Here is a 16,100-nt window from a genome sequence, read left to right as displayed (position 1 = left end):
CAAACTTCCTTTTTCCAAATTCCTGTCATCAAAGATTTTTTGGAAGGTTTAAATGTGTTTCCGCCCATTAGGCATCCTTCGCCTCTGTGGGAGCTGAATGTGGTGCTATCTAGATTGATGAAGGAGCCTTTTGAGCCTATTCATAAGGCTTCTCTGCCGCACCTGTCCTAGAAGGCAGCTTTCCTTGTGGCTATAACATCGTGTCGCAGGGTGAGTGAAATGCAGGCCCTATGTTGCCAAGAGCCCTATGCTGTGTTTCATGCATCTAAGGTTGTCATGAGGACTCGCCCAACGTTTATCCCTAAGGTGATCTCTGATTTTCATGTGAACCAAACAATCACTTTATTTATCTATTTTATGTTAAAACTTATAGCGCGCAAACGAATCCTCCCCAGAGGGATCTCTCGGCGCTTTTGACAGCAAAATGCAGACAGCAAATCCAGGAGTTAAGACTTTAAAACAACCAGGTTTTTAGTAGCTTCTTAAAATGTTTCAGGCTGGGTCATCGACACAGCTCGTCCGGCAAGCGAATCCAATGGAGAGGGGCTAGATAGGAAAATGCTCGTCCTCCCATTTTTGTTTTCTTAATCTTGCATGGGCGGAGTAAGTTTCAACTACTGGATCTTAAAACACGCGCGGGGTATAGGCTGTAATTTTTCTCCTTAGATAGAGGGGGCCGATCCCCTGTCGCGCTCTGACTACCATTACCAGTAGCTTGAACAATGCTCTTCTTTACAGGTAACCAGTGCAGCTGTTGCAAAAGAGGGCGAGACGGAGTACGCCATGGTTTAAGAACCAATCGCGCAGCAGTAATTTGCTCCACCTGTAGCCTTGCTGCAAGATCTTCTCTAATGCCTGTCAGGAGAGCATTGCTATAGTCAAGTCTGCTGACTAAAAGAGCTTGTACTAAGGTCTTTCTATCACTCATAGGGAGCCATGGGAAGATCTCCGTGCTATGGGCCGGGCGGAATCCTGATTGCGAGGGATCGAGTAGACTATGCTGTTCCAAATATAGCATCAGTTGCTTATTTACCAAAGTCTCCAAGACCTTTGAACTACTCGGGAGAAGGGAGATTGGCCTGTAATTTTGCAGCTCCATTGGGTCTGCCAGCGCTTTTTCTAGCAGCGGTTTTACATGCACCTTTTTCCAATTTCTTGGGAAAGAGGCTGTATCCAGGGAGGTATTACAGACCTTAGTTAGAGGTAGCTAGGATCGATGCTAATTCAGCCATTTTAAATGGCAACACCGGGTCTGTTGGAGCACCTGATTTAGTTTTCGCCAACATATTCTCCACTTGCTCTATTGTAATTGTTGCGATGGAGTCTAATCTAGGTAATGTGGGATCTCTCCCCAAAGGGGATTACCCGCTAGATATCTTTCCTCCTTCTAAAGAGCAATACATCTAGTCTTATTTTTTCCTGAAAATAGTTTGCTAGATCATTACACAATGTTTGAGTAGGGGTAATAGATAGTGTGTTTACTATGGGGTTTGTGAACTTAAGTATTTTAAAGAGCTCCTTGGAGGAGTTGTTCGCCTCACGTATTCGCACCCCTAAATGATCTTTCCTTGCCGTATTGCAATTTTTTAAATAGACTTTATGCACCGCTGAAAGTCTGTTTATCCTCCCGCCGTTTGGTTTTTCTCCATTTCCTTTCTTTCCCTCTGCAGTGGGCTTTTTCCTTTTTAAGAGTCTCAGAATACCAAGGGGCTGAGTTCTCTCTATCCCTCGTTCGTATTGTTCTAAGAGCTGCAATAATGTTTAAGGTGTCTACAATAGATTGGTCTAAGGCCATGTCACTAGTCTCGACTTTCTCAAAAGAAGGGGGCCTAAAAACTTGACTAAACTAGTCCCGGGTGACTTTCCTCAATGCTCTCCGTGGGATCACTCTCCCATGGGGCTTGTTGCCACTGCCTGTTGCCTTCCAAGTAAAAGTGAGGGCACAGTGGTCAGTCCAAGTCAGTGCCCAAGGGGATCTGTTAATAGGCCATAGTTGGCAAAGATATTATCCAGGATGTGTCCTGCTTTGTGCGTGTGCTCATGAATCCTCTGTGAGAGCCCTAAGGATTCCATTGCGGATAGCAGACCCTTAGTGTCTGAGTTTTTGGGATTTTTGTGAAGGGGAATTTCTCTATGTGTGAAACTTAGCAAAATGTGTAAATTGTAATATTATTTGGCTATCCTTTTCACTTCAAGATGAAGTGCTGGCCAGTGTAGCCTTGTTAATTGCAGGCTGCATTATTTGTCTTTGATTTTCTCTTAAGAAAAGACAGGCCAGTTCACCTGCACGTTGAGCTGCGCTAGCGCTACTACTGGAAATTACTACATCTGCATAATTTTTGACTCCCTCGCTTACCTGTTTTTAAAAAGCAACATTGGTGTTTTTACTTTTATTAATTGTGCGCTCTCGTGCTTGGTTGTGGTGTGCGCGTTAGTCTCCCCGGTCCACCGCAGCTCTCAATGCTGTTTGTGTGGAGGGAGTAGACGCCAGGAGGAAGGGGCATTGCCCTCACTCCCGGTGGGACACTCACGAGCGGCATCGTAGGAGGCTGACACTCTAGTGCTAACCCGAGCCGGCCTATTTAACTCCCATGAAGCCGACACTCAGCGGGTGCGCCGCTGCCAAAGGCAAGCCCGTCTGCGCCCGGCCGGGACCAGGGGCCATGGACCCTGGCAGTTTACAACAAACCTTTGCATATAACGCCCAGACACTACTGAACCTGCGTGGGGTCTCGGGCACTAAGTGCCTACACTCATTGTCCCTCGTTCATAGTCCTCTCAATTGCCCTCTTTGTGATTTTAAGTTTATACCGAATAGTAAGGCTACTCAGGAGGCTGACTCTTTTCTAAAATTCTTTCTTTTAAACTGTCGCTCCCTCTCAAAACATTCAGTCGAAACTGGCCCTCCTCATTGAGGATCTTAAACCTGATGTTCTATTCTTGACAGAGACCTGGTTGCAGGACGAAGCTGACCCAGCCATCATTCAAATCCTGCAATCAGGGTACCTAATACATGGAGTGGACCGTAAGACAGGAAGAGGCAGAGGGCTAGCTATTATCTTTAAAGATAATTACCTTTGTCGGACTTCTTCGGAGGTTCTACCCGACGTTGAGAGCATGACTTTTACCCTAGAACTCTCACCTACTAATACTTTCTCCTGCCTGCTACTCTACCGCCCCCCTGGCCCCTTAGGTCAGTTTCTTAATTCACTCCCCTCATTCGTTGCTGACGCAGCCCTAACCCCTGACAATTTTACAGTACTAGGGGATCTCAATATCCATCTGGAAGACCCTTTTGACCATATAGCAAAAGATCTACTAGCTAGCCTCTTGGCGCTCCAAATTGTGCAGAAAGGTTTTGCCTCTATGCTAGTCAAGGGTCATCTTCTTGATCCGGTGTTCAGCAATGATCATGCTCTGTCAGTAGGCTCCCCCATCCCTCTCCCCTGGACTGATCATTTACTAGTTCCCCTGGTTTGGGAAACCGTGGTCTCTCCTCCTTCGCAGAGTTTTACTCCGCCGCTAAAAAGGAAATGGGCCAATTTGTCCCCTAGCCGGTGGCTTACAACTTTGGCCGCCCCTACTCCATCTGCTGATCTGGATCCAGAAAGGGCAAATAGTAATTTTAATCTTTGGATTCAAAACTCACTGGAAACACTTCTCCCCCAAAAACTTTCCTGTAAGAAATCTAAACGTAAGCTGGCACCTTGGTTCTCCCTTAAATTAAGAGAATTTAAGCAAGTTTGTAGGAAACTTGAAAGGAGTGTAGTGTAGTTCCTATATTCCCAATAGGCTCTGCGCATTGGAATAATATCTTCAGTAGTGTAGACGTAGGACTGAGGTTAACTAGGTCTTTTACTGACGATATTAGACTTAAGTTTTATGTGCCAGCTAGCTCAGAGTTCACTAGAAACTTTCTCGAATAAGCGAGGAGGATTTTAACCTCCCTGGATAGACAAGAAGGGATTTAGTTTCTGACAACCATAGAACATGACAACTTTGCTCTCCCTGATCAAGAGTATATCTCTAGAGTTGTGTGAAAACAAAAGACAGCTATTTTACTCAGTCAATACGTGCATACTTAGTTTCACCAGATTTGTAGAGAAAAGAAGAGACGGGCGTGTTCAATAAAAGGTGTTATTTATTGATCAGTCTCTGTTCTCATACAAGAGAAATGAATCGCTACAATTGCAATACTTATAGTTAAGTAAAGTGCATACAGTAAAAGCGGGATCATGAAATAATACTGTAAAAGCATTGATATGGTTTCTTAGCCATATGATACTTTAAAATGGATAAAAGATATACATACATATATACATTTGACTAATCGTACTCAACTGGTGCTTCTAACTACGCCTACCCCGGTGTACCTGACCTAAGCCTAATACATGGGAGGGAGTAAGTAAGTAGCAGTTTAAGTTAAGTTTGTTTTGCCTAGAATCTGACTCAAGAATTCTCTATAAGGGTTTAGTCAGTTCAGTACCTGGGATTTAGAAGGCTGGAGGTCTGGTATCTCTTTCTCAGGACTCGGTATCCCAGTCACCCGCGAAGGTGGGCTGGAAACGCTGGAGGCTGGATTTCTCGGCAAGAGAAAAGACAGCGTCTTCCTCAGCGCGTCAAAAGGGGAGGGGCAGCGTCCGTGGGCTCTCGCATCAGCTGGGCTCTCGGCAAGTAGTCACTGCTCCAGGTTCATCACCACCGTGTCTTTGCTTAGGACAGCGTTGGTATATTTATACCTGAGAGGTGCTGGGTTTGACGTAAGGATGGACATAAGACGTCAATAAGGATGGTCACTAAGAACTGAGCGTTCTTGTAGGGCTTTACAGGAGTTCTTGGACTAAATCAAAACATGGCAGGCGGGGATTTCCCAGGTTTGCTCGAGGCTTGGATTTGTTTAAGAACTCGATGTGCTTTCTAGGGGGCTGGAGGAATAGTGCTTGCTTAATGTGACAGCATGCGCTATGACTAATTTATGAAACGGGTTTCTGTGCCGTTGTATGGATATTAATGATTTATAACTGGGCACGGGTCAGAAATAGGAGTATCGATACAGGTCCCTAGATAAACACACTACACCCACTCCAAGAATTCATGTCCATATTTACTAACCTAAGTAATAGTAAACATAACTAATAGTGCATGTGTATACCAAACCACCCCAAAATAAATTTTTTGCATTTGAAAAATGGCATATTCGAAATACACGAAAATGAGTATAGGTACTGTATGCATTCAAGCAGTGTAATCATTCAAAAAAAGGATGCACATTGTATATCAGCATGAATGATTTGCGAAAATAACACATGAAATGGCTCTTAATACAGAAGAAAAAGTGCGAGACCACTTCATCACATATAAATACAATTACTTGTAAATATGCTAGAGGCTGAGGTAAAATATTGTCTCTAGAGTTCCTAAAAATAGAAGCTCTGTTCTCTAAGAATAGTTCTACTTTAAGCAGAGGACGAGTGCCAAAAAAAGTAAATATTTTGGGATTCCAAAAAAGTTTTCGTTTTCAGGGGAAGAAGAAAAATAGTTCCAAATTGTCTAAGTAGCTCTGTTTATTAAAGCTGAAGGCCAAATTCAGAGTTCAGGGAACGCTGTGTGCTCGATTGCTTAAAGTTATTCTTTCTGTTCGGGGGAAAACATCATGTCAGACAGATTTTCAAAAAAGCAGTTTACCGCTTCAGGTGAAAGTTCGACCAAGTTGGAGAATGTCGCTACCATGCAGTCGTGCGCATGTTCGCTTTCAGTGATGTTTCGATCAGTATTGCTTACTGAAGGTCGTACCTGGTTGATGCTGCTCCCATCTTGTACTTCACTACCCTTCAATCGTAGTGGTGAAGTCTCCACGAATGCCGTCATCGGGATAGGTAGCCGCTGGGGACAGCACGATGCATGAGCCCTTTACTGGACCCAACAAAGTATCTGTATCCAATGGTACTTCTGATTGTAGTGTGAGACAGGTGTCCAACACGCATTCTTCGCCGCATAGCATGCATCTCAATACAGGTAAGACACAATTCTGCCATATGGGTCTGAACGAAAGAAACCAGGTCATATTCAGATCTCTTAGCCGGGCTAATCCAAGGTCTTTAGTTATGCGGTCCCGATAGCGTATAGCTAGGATAGTTTCTTCCATTGTTGCTGGAGTTTTGTCTGTGACATGACGAAGCAGGAGTAGCAAAAATAAGATGCCTGCTACGAGTCCCAACAGGAGTGGAAGTCCGCCAAAGACCGAATGGACAAAATTGGGAAATATACCCAGGACTGCTTTGAATGGGGTTAACAGTCCCGAAAAAACGGTCTTAAATACACTCGCGATACCATTCGTATCCGAAATGTTTAATATTTCGTTTAGCATTTCTGCGAAGTGTAGGGGGCAATTTGTCGATAACAATGCATGTATCTCTTCCGTTGTCCTTGCAACTTGGAGACCATACGTTTCTTTTGATGACGTCAAATGAACTGGTGTCTGTAGGAGCACAGTCTTCATTCTGCTTAAAGTATCAATTCGAATAGAAGAGATTTTCAAACTGGGCCAAATTTTTCCCTCCTGTCTGGAGTGTCGTTTGGAAACAATACTCGCTCACAGCAAGTGACCATGGAACTCACGCTTACCAGATAAGGTTTTCCTGGCAGCAAGCCACAACATCTGTGATCCACAATTAGAATGTAGCTCCCGTTAGAAAGCCGTCTAAAGAATGGCTCTATTCGCGTTGCAGGTGTGCCGAGCTGGTGACATGAAAGGTTATTTGAAGTCCCCTCACAGGCCCCATGTAAATTTATACCCTGACACAGAAGTATACCACTTAGTGATTTTTCACAATTATTACCACTAAGAAATACACTCTGTCCTTTTTCACTATAACATGTGTGTGTATAAGGTAGGTTCCATGTTGACTTAATGTATCCTTTACCCAACCTTTCATACTGGCCTGCCTGTATATATTTTTGGCAGTATCGAAATTGGAAAGTTGTTATCGGAATAGTTATTATCCCATGTATTATCCATTCAATGACAGGTCGTTCTGACATTGTCAATGGTAATCTTTCAAGTTTTTCAATGCTCAGAATTGTATATTCTGCACCCTTCTGTGCCAAGCTGATTTGTGTATCAGTAAGGTTATAGATAGTGAATAATGACGTTGTGTTGATTAAACGCCAAGGCACGTAGCCTGAACGCAGATTTTGTAACGTCCAGCCAAGCTGTACAATAGAACGTAATTGGGACTGACCGTGTTGCAACATCAGTCTCTTGCTCTATTATATCGATTGCAGATGATACAATGCTGTCCAGTGAATATATTCTGGAAGACAGAGTCATTAACCCATTGTCCACAACAGAAAGTGATTTTTCCAAATTAACACGGTCAATTTCCCGTATTCTCTCTGCTGTCTTAATTTGAGTTACTTTCCAAGCTTTGTTGTAAGCTGCATATATAGAGGCCGCTATGAAACGTTTTTGACGCTGTTTGCGCGGTCCCATAATGAAATCACGCAAGTCAGCACCTTCTTTCAGTAAAGTCAAGTGTTGCTTAATTTCTGCCAGTGTGGATGTTAGTAGCCATTCGAGGCAGAGTTTCCCTACACTGTATGTTGTTACAATCCCTGGATGTTGTCGCTGGGAGTATCTAGGGTCTGGCCTGGACATTTTTAACCCCTGTATTTTGTTCAGGAATCTATCTTGACAGTTATTTGTGTCTGTGGGCCAGATCAACCATTTCTTCCAATCAGGATGTGTTCTGTTTTGGTTAAAAATATGGGTTACGTCTATCTCAACATCTGTAGTGCTATTACTGACAGGTGTTGGCTTTGGAATAGACGGTTTGTTCAAGTCTTTAATTTTGGCTAGGCCAAGATAGGTTGTCTGTTGAATTGTGTCATTCAAAAATATAATTTGTTCTGGGATCATGCAGGCTCTAAATAAGGAATCTGTACCTTGCACTTGCCAATCTTTTGTACCCCAGATTGTTTTCGTTTCAATATTATTGTTCCAGAAATCAAAACCGAATGTATTCATTTTGTCAAAAAATTATTCTGAATAGATTAATTTTGTGTTTGTTAGCATGGTTTTCATTCCTGTCTTTTTTAACAATTTGAAATAAAACGTTTCTGCATTACTTGTGTTAAACCCTGAGAAATATGGAAATTTTTCATAAAATGTTTTCGAACTGCCTTTTGGTGGAGTTGCACAATGTTCCCATTGGTTATAATTAAAAACATTTCTAGGTTGAGCAGATTTATGCAGATAATGGTTACCATAGTGGTTGTAACAGTACATCTGGTCATAATTAGATGAACCCTTTAAATAATCATGTTCTGTAAATTTAGCTGACATAACTAGGTCTGACATCATAGCATTAATACTTTCAAAGTCCCAATCATCAGCGAATGTGCTCGGTTTTACAAAGTCACTTAAAGAAACCTTAAATTGATGAGGATACTTCAAGAGCTCGACCGGGCCATAGATTTCGTAATCAGTTTTGTCCCATGCTACCCCACCGGGTATAGGATTGGCTGTGAAGTTTACTGAAGAAAGTTCTCTTTTCTCGATGTGTGAAGACTTGTGTGGTTTCAGGACCAAGTTGATATTCTGACTTGCTGTGTCCATTGTAACATATCTTCCCTCAATGAAATGTCCCAAGTATAGTACCATGATGAGCCAAAGTATGAGGACAAATACACCTTGTGCCACTCAAAATTCAATCCATGGAGAAATCAGATAGGTTTCTTGTAGTTGATGAAAGAGTTCTTTTGCTTTGTCTTTAAAAGTCTTTGATGTTGTCGGCTGTTCCTCAGGTTCGCTCGGATCCTCAGAAAAGTCATCGAAGTTGATGAAATAGCCTGATGCAGTTCTGTCAATTATTTCAATTGCTTCTGGATTCTTTTTTGTTTTTGGAATTTTCTTTGTTGCATTAGCATAGTCAGTGGTTACATCATTGTAGACTGGTGTTTCTTGATGTAAGATTTGGATTTGGGTTTCAAGAGGTTTAAGTTCCATGGCTTTGTTGCATAGTCCTTGTTGATTCACTGTTGGATTATCAAATGTGATTAGTCGCTCAGTTTGAACCTCTGTTTGTAGCAAACTTTGGTGTTCTGCTATTTCTTGGGAGTCCACTTGGCCTACTACTTATTATCGGCCACATGATTGTGGTTTAACCAGGTCGATTGATACAACTCGGTTCTCCTTTTTACCAGCAAGGGGCGGTAGTACAACTGATCTTGTTCCGTTGATAGCCAAGACAGGTACTGCTTTTCTGTAAGAAGGCCCAAATTCCTTCTTTACCGCGATCTTCTCTCTGACCAGATCCCTGATTTTTGGAATCCAGACAGGCCTTGCTGGGACAGGTGGTTTTTCTTCAGTGGTTGTTGGCTGTTGTTTCAATTTATGTTGCTCAGGTCTTTTCTTTTTTTGTTTTAAGTCCTGTAAAATAGCCAAACGATCTTTGATATCAAAGCATTTTTCTTTAACCACTGAAGTTTGACTATCGAGGTCCTGGATCAACATTCTAGTCCCAAACAATAGTTCGTACGGACTGAGACCTCTCAGAGAATTTCTTGGCAGATTGTTAAGACTACGTTGGACACTTATTAAATGTTTGACCCACCCAGCCCCCGAACCTAATACCTTTGCTGTTATAGATTGCTCTATGCCTTGGTTTTTTCTTTACACCATCCCGTTTCCCTCAGGAAGGAAGTGAGAAGAGTCCCGCAATGCAATGCCCATGCTGGCCATGCCCCCCCACCCCATAAGCTCGAGAGCTAAAAGCAGGACAATGGTCAGAATGTAGCATGCCAATTGCGTATATGCCATTATAGACTCGCAAATCTTTTTATACCAGTTCAGACGTCAGCCGAGAGCTGGGGTCTACATTTTAAGTGATGATAGTCTCTATATGTTAATTTGACGCATTAATCATACTGGGTTTTATATATTTATTGTTTAATCCCATCTTGAGCGAAACGCCATGGCAAAACACCGTCTCGGTCGCCACTGCGATCTCTGTTGCAGTTTGGACAGTTTTTTGCAAATATGTGATGTTGCAGGCTCATTCCTGGCCACCAGTATGTGGATTGCAATTCTTCCAGAGAATCCTTTAGCTTAAGGTGTCTAAGACCCTCACCCATATGTGCGTCTGCTATTAACAATATTCTCCTGTACGTGTTTGGAATTACTCTATACCCCACTCCAGGGATTTGAGCAAAAGGAACGGAGTTTGCATCGATTATGTATGTATAATTGAGTGGATAGGTGATGGGTAGCGCTGAGCAGTCGCCTTTTGATGACGTTTTCACCGCCAGCATTGTTTCCCCGTCAATGTATTTTTTCGAACGCTTTTTTGTAGCTACGGAAGCCGATTTAGTTGCTTCCGCTGTGGCTGTCTCAGCCAATAAATTCCCTGAAACGTGAACGCCATCACGTTCATGACTCAATGAATGTATCACGTGAGTCTTTGGTAGTTCTTTCTGCAAAAGAACTACTTGTTCCCAAAGCGATTTTTGCTTTATTGTGGCACCTGTGTCATCTTTGTAACCGTTTTGAACCCAGGTCTGCAAATCTTTATTGTGTGATTTGACGCAGTAATATGATTCGCACACTATTAGTGTCGGGAATTCGCGATCGGCATTATCTAGCGCCATTTTTAACGCTGTTATTTCAGTTTGTTGTTCTGAATTATTTTCTACAGTGTGATTTTGTTACCAGAGGTCCCAATTTACCTCCGCGCCACACGTATTTAACAATCTCGCATGTGGCGTTATAGGCTTGTTTTCCCCAAACCGAGGGTTGTGCATGTCCGTCTGTATATATTACACAGGCGTACTGTCGTATGGGCAGAATGTCGATTGGCAGAGGATTTTCTCTTTCATATTCTAGATTTTTTAATTTTTTAATTTCCGGGTCAAAGTAGTATTTCACTCTGTCTGTAGCAAGAGAATTTTCCCATTGTATCCATTTTGGATTTAATGCCATAGTAGGTAAATTACATGGTCTTGTTAATGCCTCAAAAGCTGATTCTGCTGTTCTGACTGTAATCCGTCTGCCGTCAGCTTGGTCTCTTTCTCTTGCTACAGCTGTTTGAACCGCATGAACAATGTTTTCCTTAATGCTGAATGTTTTTTCAGCTTCTGTGTACAAATGTGATTTGTATGTTATTGGTACCGTTTCTCCCTCATTAGAGGTCAGGTATGTGAATCCGCATCTTCCTAGGATGACTCTAATCACAAGGTTGCGTGTGTTATCACGTGTTTGCAATTTTGTTTTAGCTAACATGTCTGTTTGTAATGATCTCAAAATTTCTGTGTGTTTTTGAGTCCAATTGACTGTTTTAAAATCTGGTTTTATTAGGTCATAGAGAGGTTTAACCCTCTCTGCATAATTTATAATGTACGTTCTACCGAAATTCAGGAAACCTAGAATTGATTGTAAGTTTTTCAGCGTTCTTGGTGCTTGGATTACGGCACATTTCTCTAGGAAATTGTCTGCCAGGCTTTTGCCTTCACTTGATAATTCATATCCTAAAAACAGGACAGTTAGATGGGCAATTCTTGACTTTTTGAAGTTGAATTTATAACCCTCTGCTGCGAATCCAAGTATTATGGTGTTCACTCTTTTCAAGTGAGTATCCAAGTCATCATCTGTTAGATAGATGTCATCGACATAAGATAATGCCTCATCATCATATATTTGTAGTAACTCTTTTACTCTCGCTGAGAATAATCCTGGGCTGTTCTTGAACCCCTTTGGCAAACGACAGAAATTTTTCTGCGAGCCATTTATTGAGAAAGCGGTCAAATATCTGCTTTCTGGTGCTATGTTTTGACAAAAGAAACCATTAGAGATGTCTAATGTTGTTTTGTATTTTTTGCGCACTAGGCTATTCATTAGTGCTGCACTGTGTGAGTTTTGTACTGCAAATGTTTTACAACATGAGTTAAGGTGTCTGTAGTCCAAAACTAGACGATATGAATCATCTGGCTTGGAGACAGGAAACAAAGGATTGTTCATTTGTGAGGTGCATGTTTCAATCACCCCCTGGTATTCAAGTTGATCTAAGATCTCCCTGACCTGTTTTTTTGCTTCTTGCTTAATTGGGTACTGCCTTTGTGCAGTTGGTTGAGATTTTAACTGGATTTTGTGAGGAGGTGAGTCCTCATCCCATCCTACATGGTTTCTATATAATGCAGGAGCTTGGGCTACTGCCCACTTTCTTGCAAGTGTATATTTTTTATGTATTGGAATGTGATTTGAGAAGGCGGGCATAATCATTTCTTCGCCATGAGGGCATTCCCTGACAAACTCTGGTGGCCAGTCTTTTTCAGCTAAAAGGATGTCATAGCCTTTGGAGAGGTTATCCCAAAATAGACCCGTTATTTTCCTAGTCTTATCTCCCTCTATACGTAATGTTATTTCGTATATTTTATGAGGTCTGCTAAATCTGGTATCTGCAGTTTCCACCTGAATGTATTAATTCGTGTCCACTGTCTCCAGATGATTCATCAGGATCTTGCGAGCTATGCTCACTTCTGCTGCGCTGTCTAGCATTGTCTGAGCCCACTCTCCGTTTTTCAGCTGTGTCCTCAGTATCCTCGGCATGTTTGATTACTTTAATACTGGTTACCTTCTTCTTTGGAAATTGTAACTTTTTACTTTGATGAGCAGGTTCTTTGTCTTTGGACTTGAAGTGCTCTTCCCTTTGTTCTGACCGTCCTCTTCTTTCCGATTTCTGCTAGGAAGTCTGAAAAGATCGAGATGGACGTGTATCAATATCTTGATATCTATCAGGTTTCTTCAAATTATCCCTATTTCTAAGGTTGTATCTTTTCTCAGAGGGTTCCCTCTGGGGAGACTTGTGTCCTTGGTCTGGAGATCTTTCTCTCCGCCGAGGAGACCTTCCTCTGGACTGGAATCTTTTTTTCTTTGGAAGTGGATTGTTTATTTCCATCCCAGCCCTTTTTTGGAGCGGTTAGATTGTTTTTAATAAATACCTTTTCAGGATTTTCAGTTAGATGGGGTTTCACTGGTTTCCCACCCAAACTATCTCTTCCTAGTTCTTCATAGGATTTTTCTATGATTCTGGCAAGTTCAAATGGTTGTTCTGCTATATCTGTTTCTTTCAACTTCTGGCGGATCGCTACAGATGCTGCTTCCCCTTTTATGTTAGATAATAAAGCTGAGACCTGCTTGAAGTCTTTCAGTAATTTCATACCCAGAGTTAAAGCAGGTTCTGGACCGTATTCATTTTGAATCTGTCTTAGCACATCAGGTATTACCGCCATGGACGGAACACCATGTGTTTTTGTGTAAATGGAAGCAAAGACTGTGCCCCAAGTGTCACAGTCCTCCACATGTGGTGCGATCCCCATTGGAAGGCAGATAGTCAGAATTCTGTGTTTCTCAGTAGGGGTAGTATCCGGAAATACCGCCTCTATTTGAGTGATCTTTTGTGCTAACCAGAATGGAATTTGTTCCCGTTTTATGGGTACTTTACCCAGACATGATTGTATGTTCTGTGATTTTATTTGTGTTCCCCTGATGAGGGGTCAGCTGTGGAATGTTAATAGTTGGTTGGACTGTTGAAGTCCGCATTACATATTGGACTAATTGTCTATGTATTTTAATCAGTTGTTTTTGCTGTGCTAAAAGTTCTGGTATTGACATTTTTTCAATGTCTGGATGTGGTGTGTAGCCGGCTAGAACTGGCCATGTTGCTCCTGGTCTACCTAGTGGACCAAGCCTGGTGATATGATTATTATGTTTTAGGGCGCCTTTAAACCAGAGCAGGTGCTCTTGGTATTTTAATGGGATTTCCACCTCCTCGAAAGAAGTGTAGTCATCCGGAGGTTCCTCTATTTTATAATAGTGGAACTCTTTTGTGACCGCGTTTGCTGCTGGAAAGTTTATCCATGAATAGAATTTCTCTGTGTGCCGATATTCGTGTGCCTCAATTACGAATATGACTGTACCACCTCTTGGTGTTAGTCCATTTTCTATAAGTTTAAGTGTTATCGTTTTTCTTATGCTGATCGGGATGAGTATTGCATCCGGGTCCTGCTGTAGGAGACTTGTGTCTTCGGCTAGGAGTTGAGCTGCTATTCTAGCTGTCTCCCTATCGCCTTCACCGTCTGACATTTTACTGACAGGAAGGTTCTTTGTTGCAGATCAGATTTTCAAGGAAACAAAGATTAGGTGCACAATATTTTGGAACACTGTATCCTTCAACGTTGAATAAACCAAAAACTATACATAGAAATCTCTTTCTACTAAGTTCTGGCGGATTTTAACCTTTGACCCACTCCAGACGTCTTTGGAGTATTTACGGGAGAAAGGGTCTGTGTGAAAAAGCACGACTGAGTTACTCTAATGTCTTGAGTTAGATTTATCGCCTTACCAAACGTTGGGCGCCATGTAGTGTAGTTCCTATATTCCCAATAGGCTCTGCGCATTGGAATAATATCTTCAGTAGTGTAGACGTAGGACTGAGGTTAACTAGGTCTTTTACTGACGATATTAGACTTAAGTTTTATGTGCCAGCTAGCTCAGAGTTCACTAGAAACTTTCTCGAATAAGCGAGGAGGATTTTAACCTCCCTGGATAGACCAGAAGGGATTTAGTTTCTGACAACCATAGAACATGACACCTTTGCTCTCCCTGATCAAGAGTATATCTCTAGAGTCGTGTGAAAACAAAAGACAGCTATTTTACTCAGTCAATACGTGCATACTTAGTTTCACCAGATTTGTAGAGAAAAGAAGAGACGGGCGTGTTCAATAAAAGGTGTTATTTATTGATCAGTCTCTGTTCTCATACAAGAGAAATGAATCGCTACAATTGCAATACTTATAGTTAAGTAAAGTGCATACAGTAAAAGCAGGATCATGAAATAATACTGTAAAAGCATTGATATGGTTTCTTAGCCATATGATACTTTAAAATGGATAAAAGATATACATACATATATACATTTGACTAATCGTACTCAACTGGTGCTTCTAACTACGCCTACCCCGGTGTACCTGACCTAAGCCTAATACATGGGAGGGAGTAAGTAAGTAGCAGTTTAAGTTAAGTTTGTTTTGCCAAGAATCTGACTCAAGAATTCTCTATCAGGGTTTAGTCAATTCAGTACCTAGGATTTAGAAGGCTGGAGGTCTAGTATCTCTTTCTCAGGACTCGGTATCCCAGTCACCCGCGAAGGTGGGCTGGAAACGCTGGAGGCTGGATTTCTCGGCAAGAGAAAAAACAGCGTCTTCCTCAGCGCGTCAAAAGGGGAGGGGCAGCGTCCGTGGGCTCTCGCATCAGCTGGGCTCTCCGGCAAGTAGTCACTGCTCCAGGTTCATCACCACCGTGTCTTTGCTTAGGACAGCGTTGGTATATTTATACCTGAGAAGTGCTGGGTTTGACGTAAGGATGGACATAAGACGTCAATAAGGATGTCACTAAGAACTGAGCGTTCTTGTAGTGCTTTACAGGAGTTCTTGGACTAAATCAAAACATGGCAGGCGGGGATTTCCCAGGTTTGCTCGAGGCTTGGATTTGTTTAAGAACTCGATGTGCTTTCTAGGGGGCTGGAGGAATAGTGCTTGCTTAATGTGACAGCATGCGCTATGACTAATTTATGAAACGGGTTTCTGTGCCGTTGTATGGATATTAGTGATTTATAACTGGGCAAGGGTCAGAAATAGGAGTATCGATACAGGTCCCTAGATAAACACACTACAGGAGATGGAGACAGAACTTGGCGGATGTAAGGGAAAATGTCTATAGAGCGGCAATAAGGAATTACAAGGCGGAAATTAAAATTGCTCAATCCTCATTCTACGAGGATAAGATGAGTACAGCTGCGAACTCATCCAAAGAAATTTTCCGGGTTGTTAAATCCCTCACTACTCCATCACATAAAGTCCCTAGCCCAGACGATGCACAAGATCGCTGTGATAATCTGGCGAAATACTTATATAAAAAAAAATCATTTGATATCTCAATGGTTTCCTCCCCACCGGAGCGAGTTGGCAGTTTCTAGCAGTAAGAGCTCCTTCTCCAAACCAGAGTGTTCACTAGCCGAGTTTTCATTGTTAGACGAGGTGACGTTTAA

At 42.1% G+C, this 16,100-nt stretch overlaps 1 protein-coding gene across 1 annotated transcript in view; it reads left to right on the top strand.

Moving 5' to 3' along the window:
* Positions 1-16,100, top strand: part of SLC7A1 (solute carrier family 7 member 1) — a 538,789-nt gene that overhangs the window by 186,066 nt on the left and 336,623 nt on the right. The gene's annotated exons all lie outside the window — the stretch shown is intronic.

Source organism: Lissotriton helveticus, chromosome 8, assembly GCF_964261635.1.
Source record: "Lissotriton helveticus chromosome 8, aLisHel1.1, whole genome shotgun sequence".
NCBI classification, from domain to species: Eukaryota; Metazoa; Chordata; class Amphibia; order Caudata; family Salamandridae; genus Lissotriton; species Lissotriton helveticus.
The sequence above is the reverse complement of the archived record's forward strand: the minus strand, read 5'-3'. Positions and strand labels throughout refer to the sequence as shown.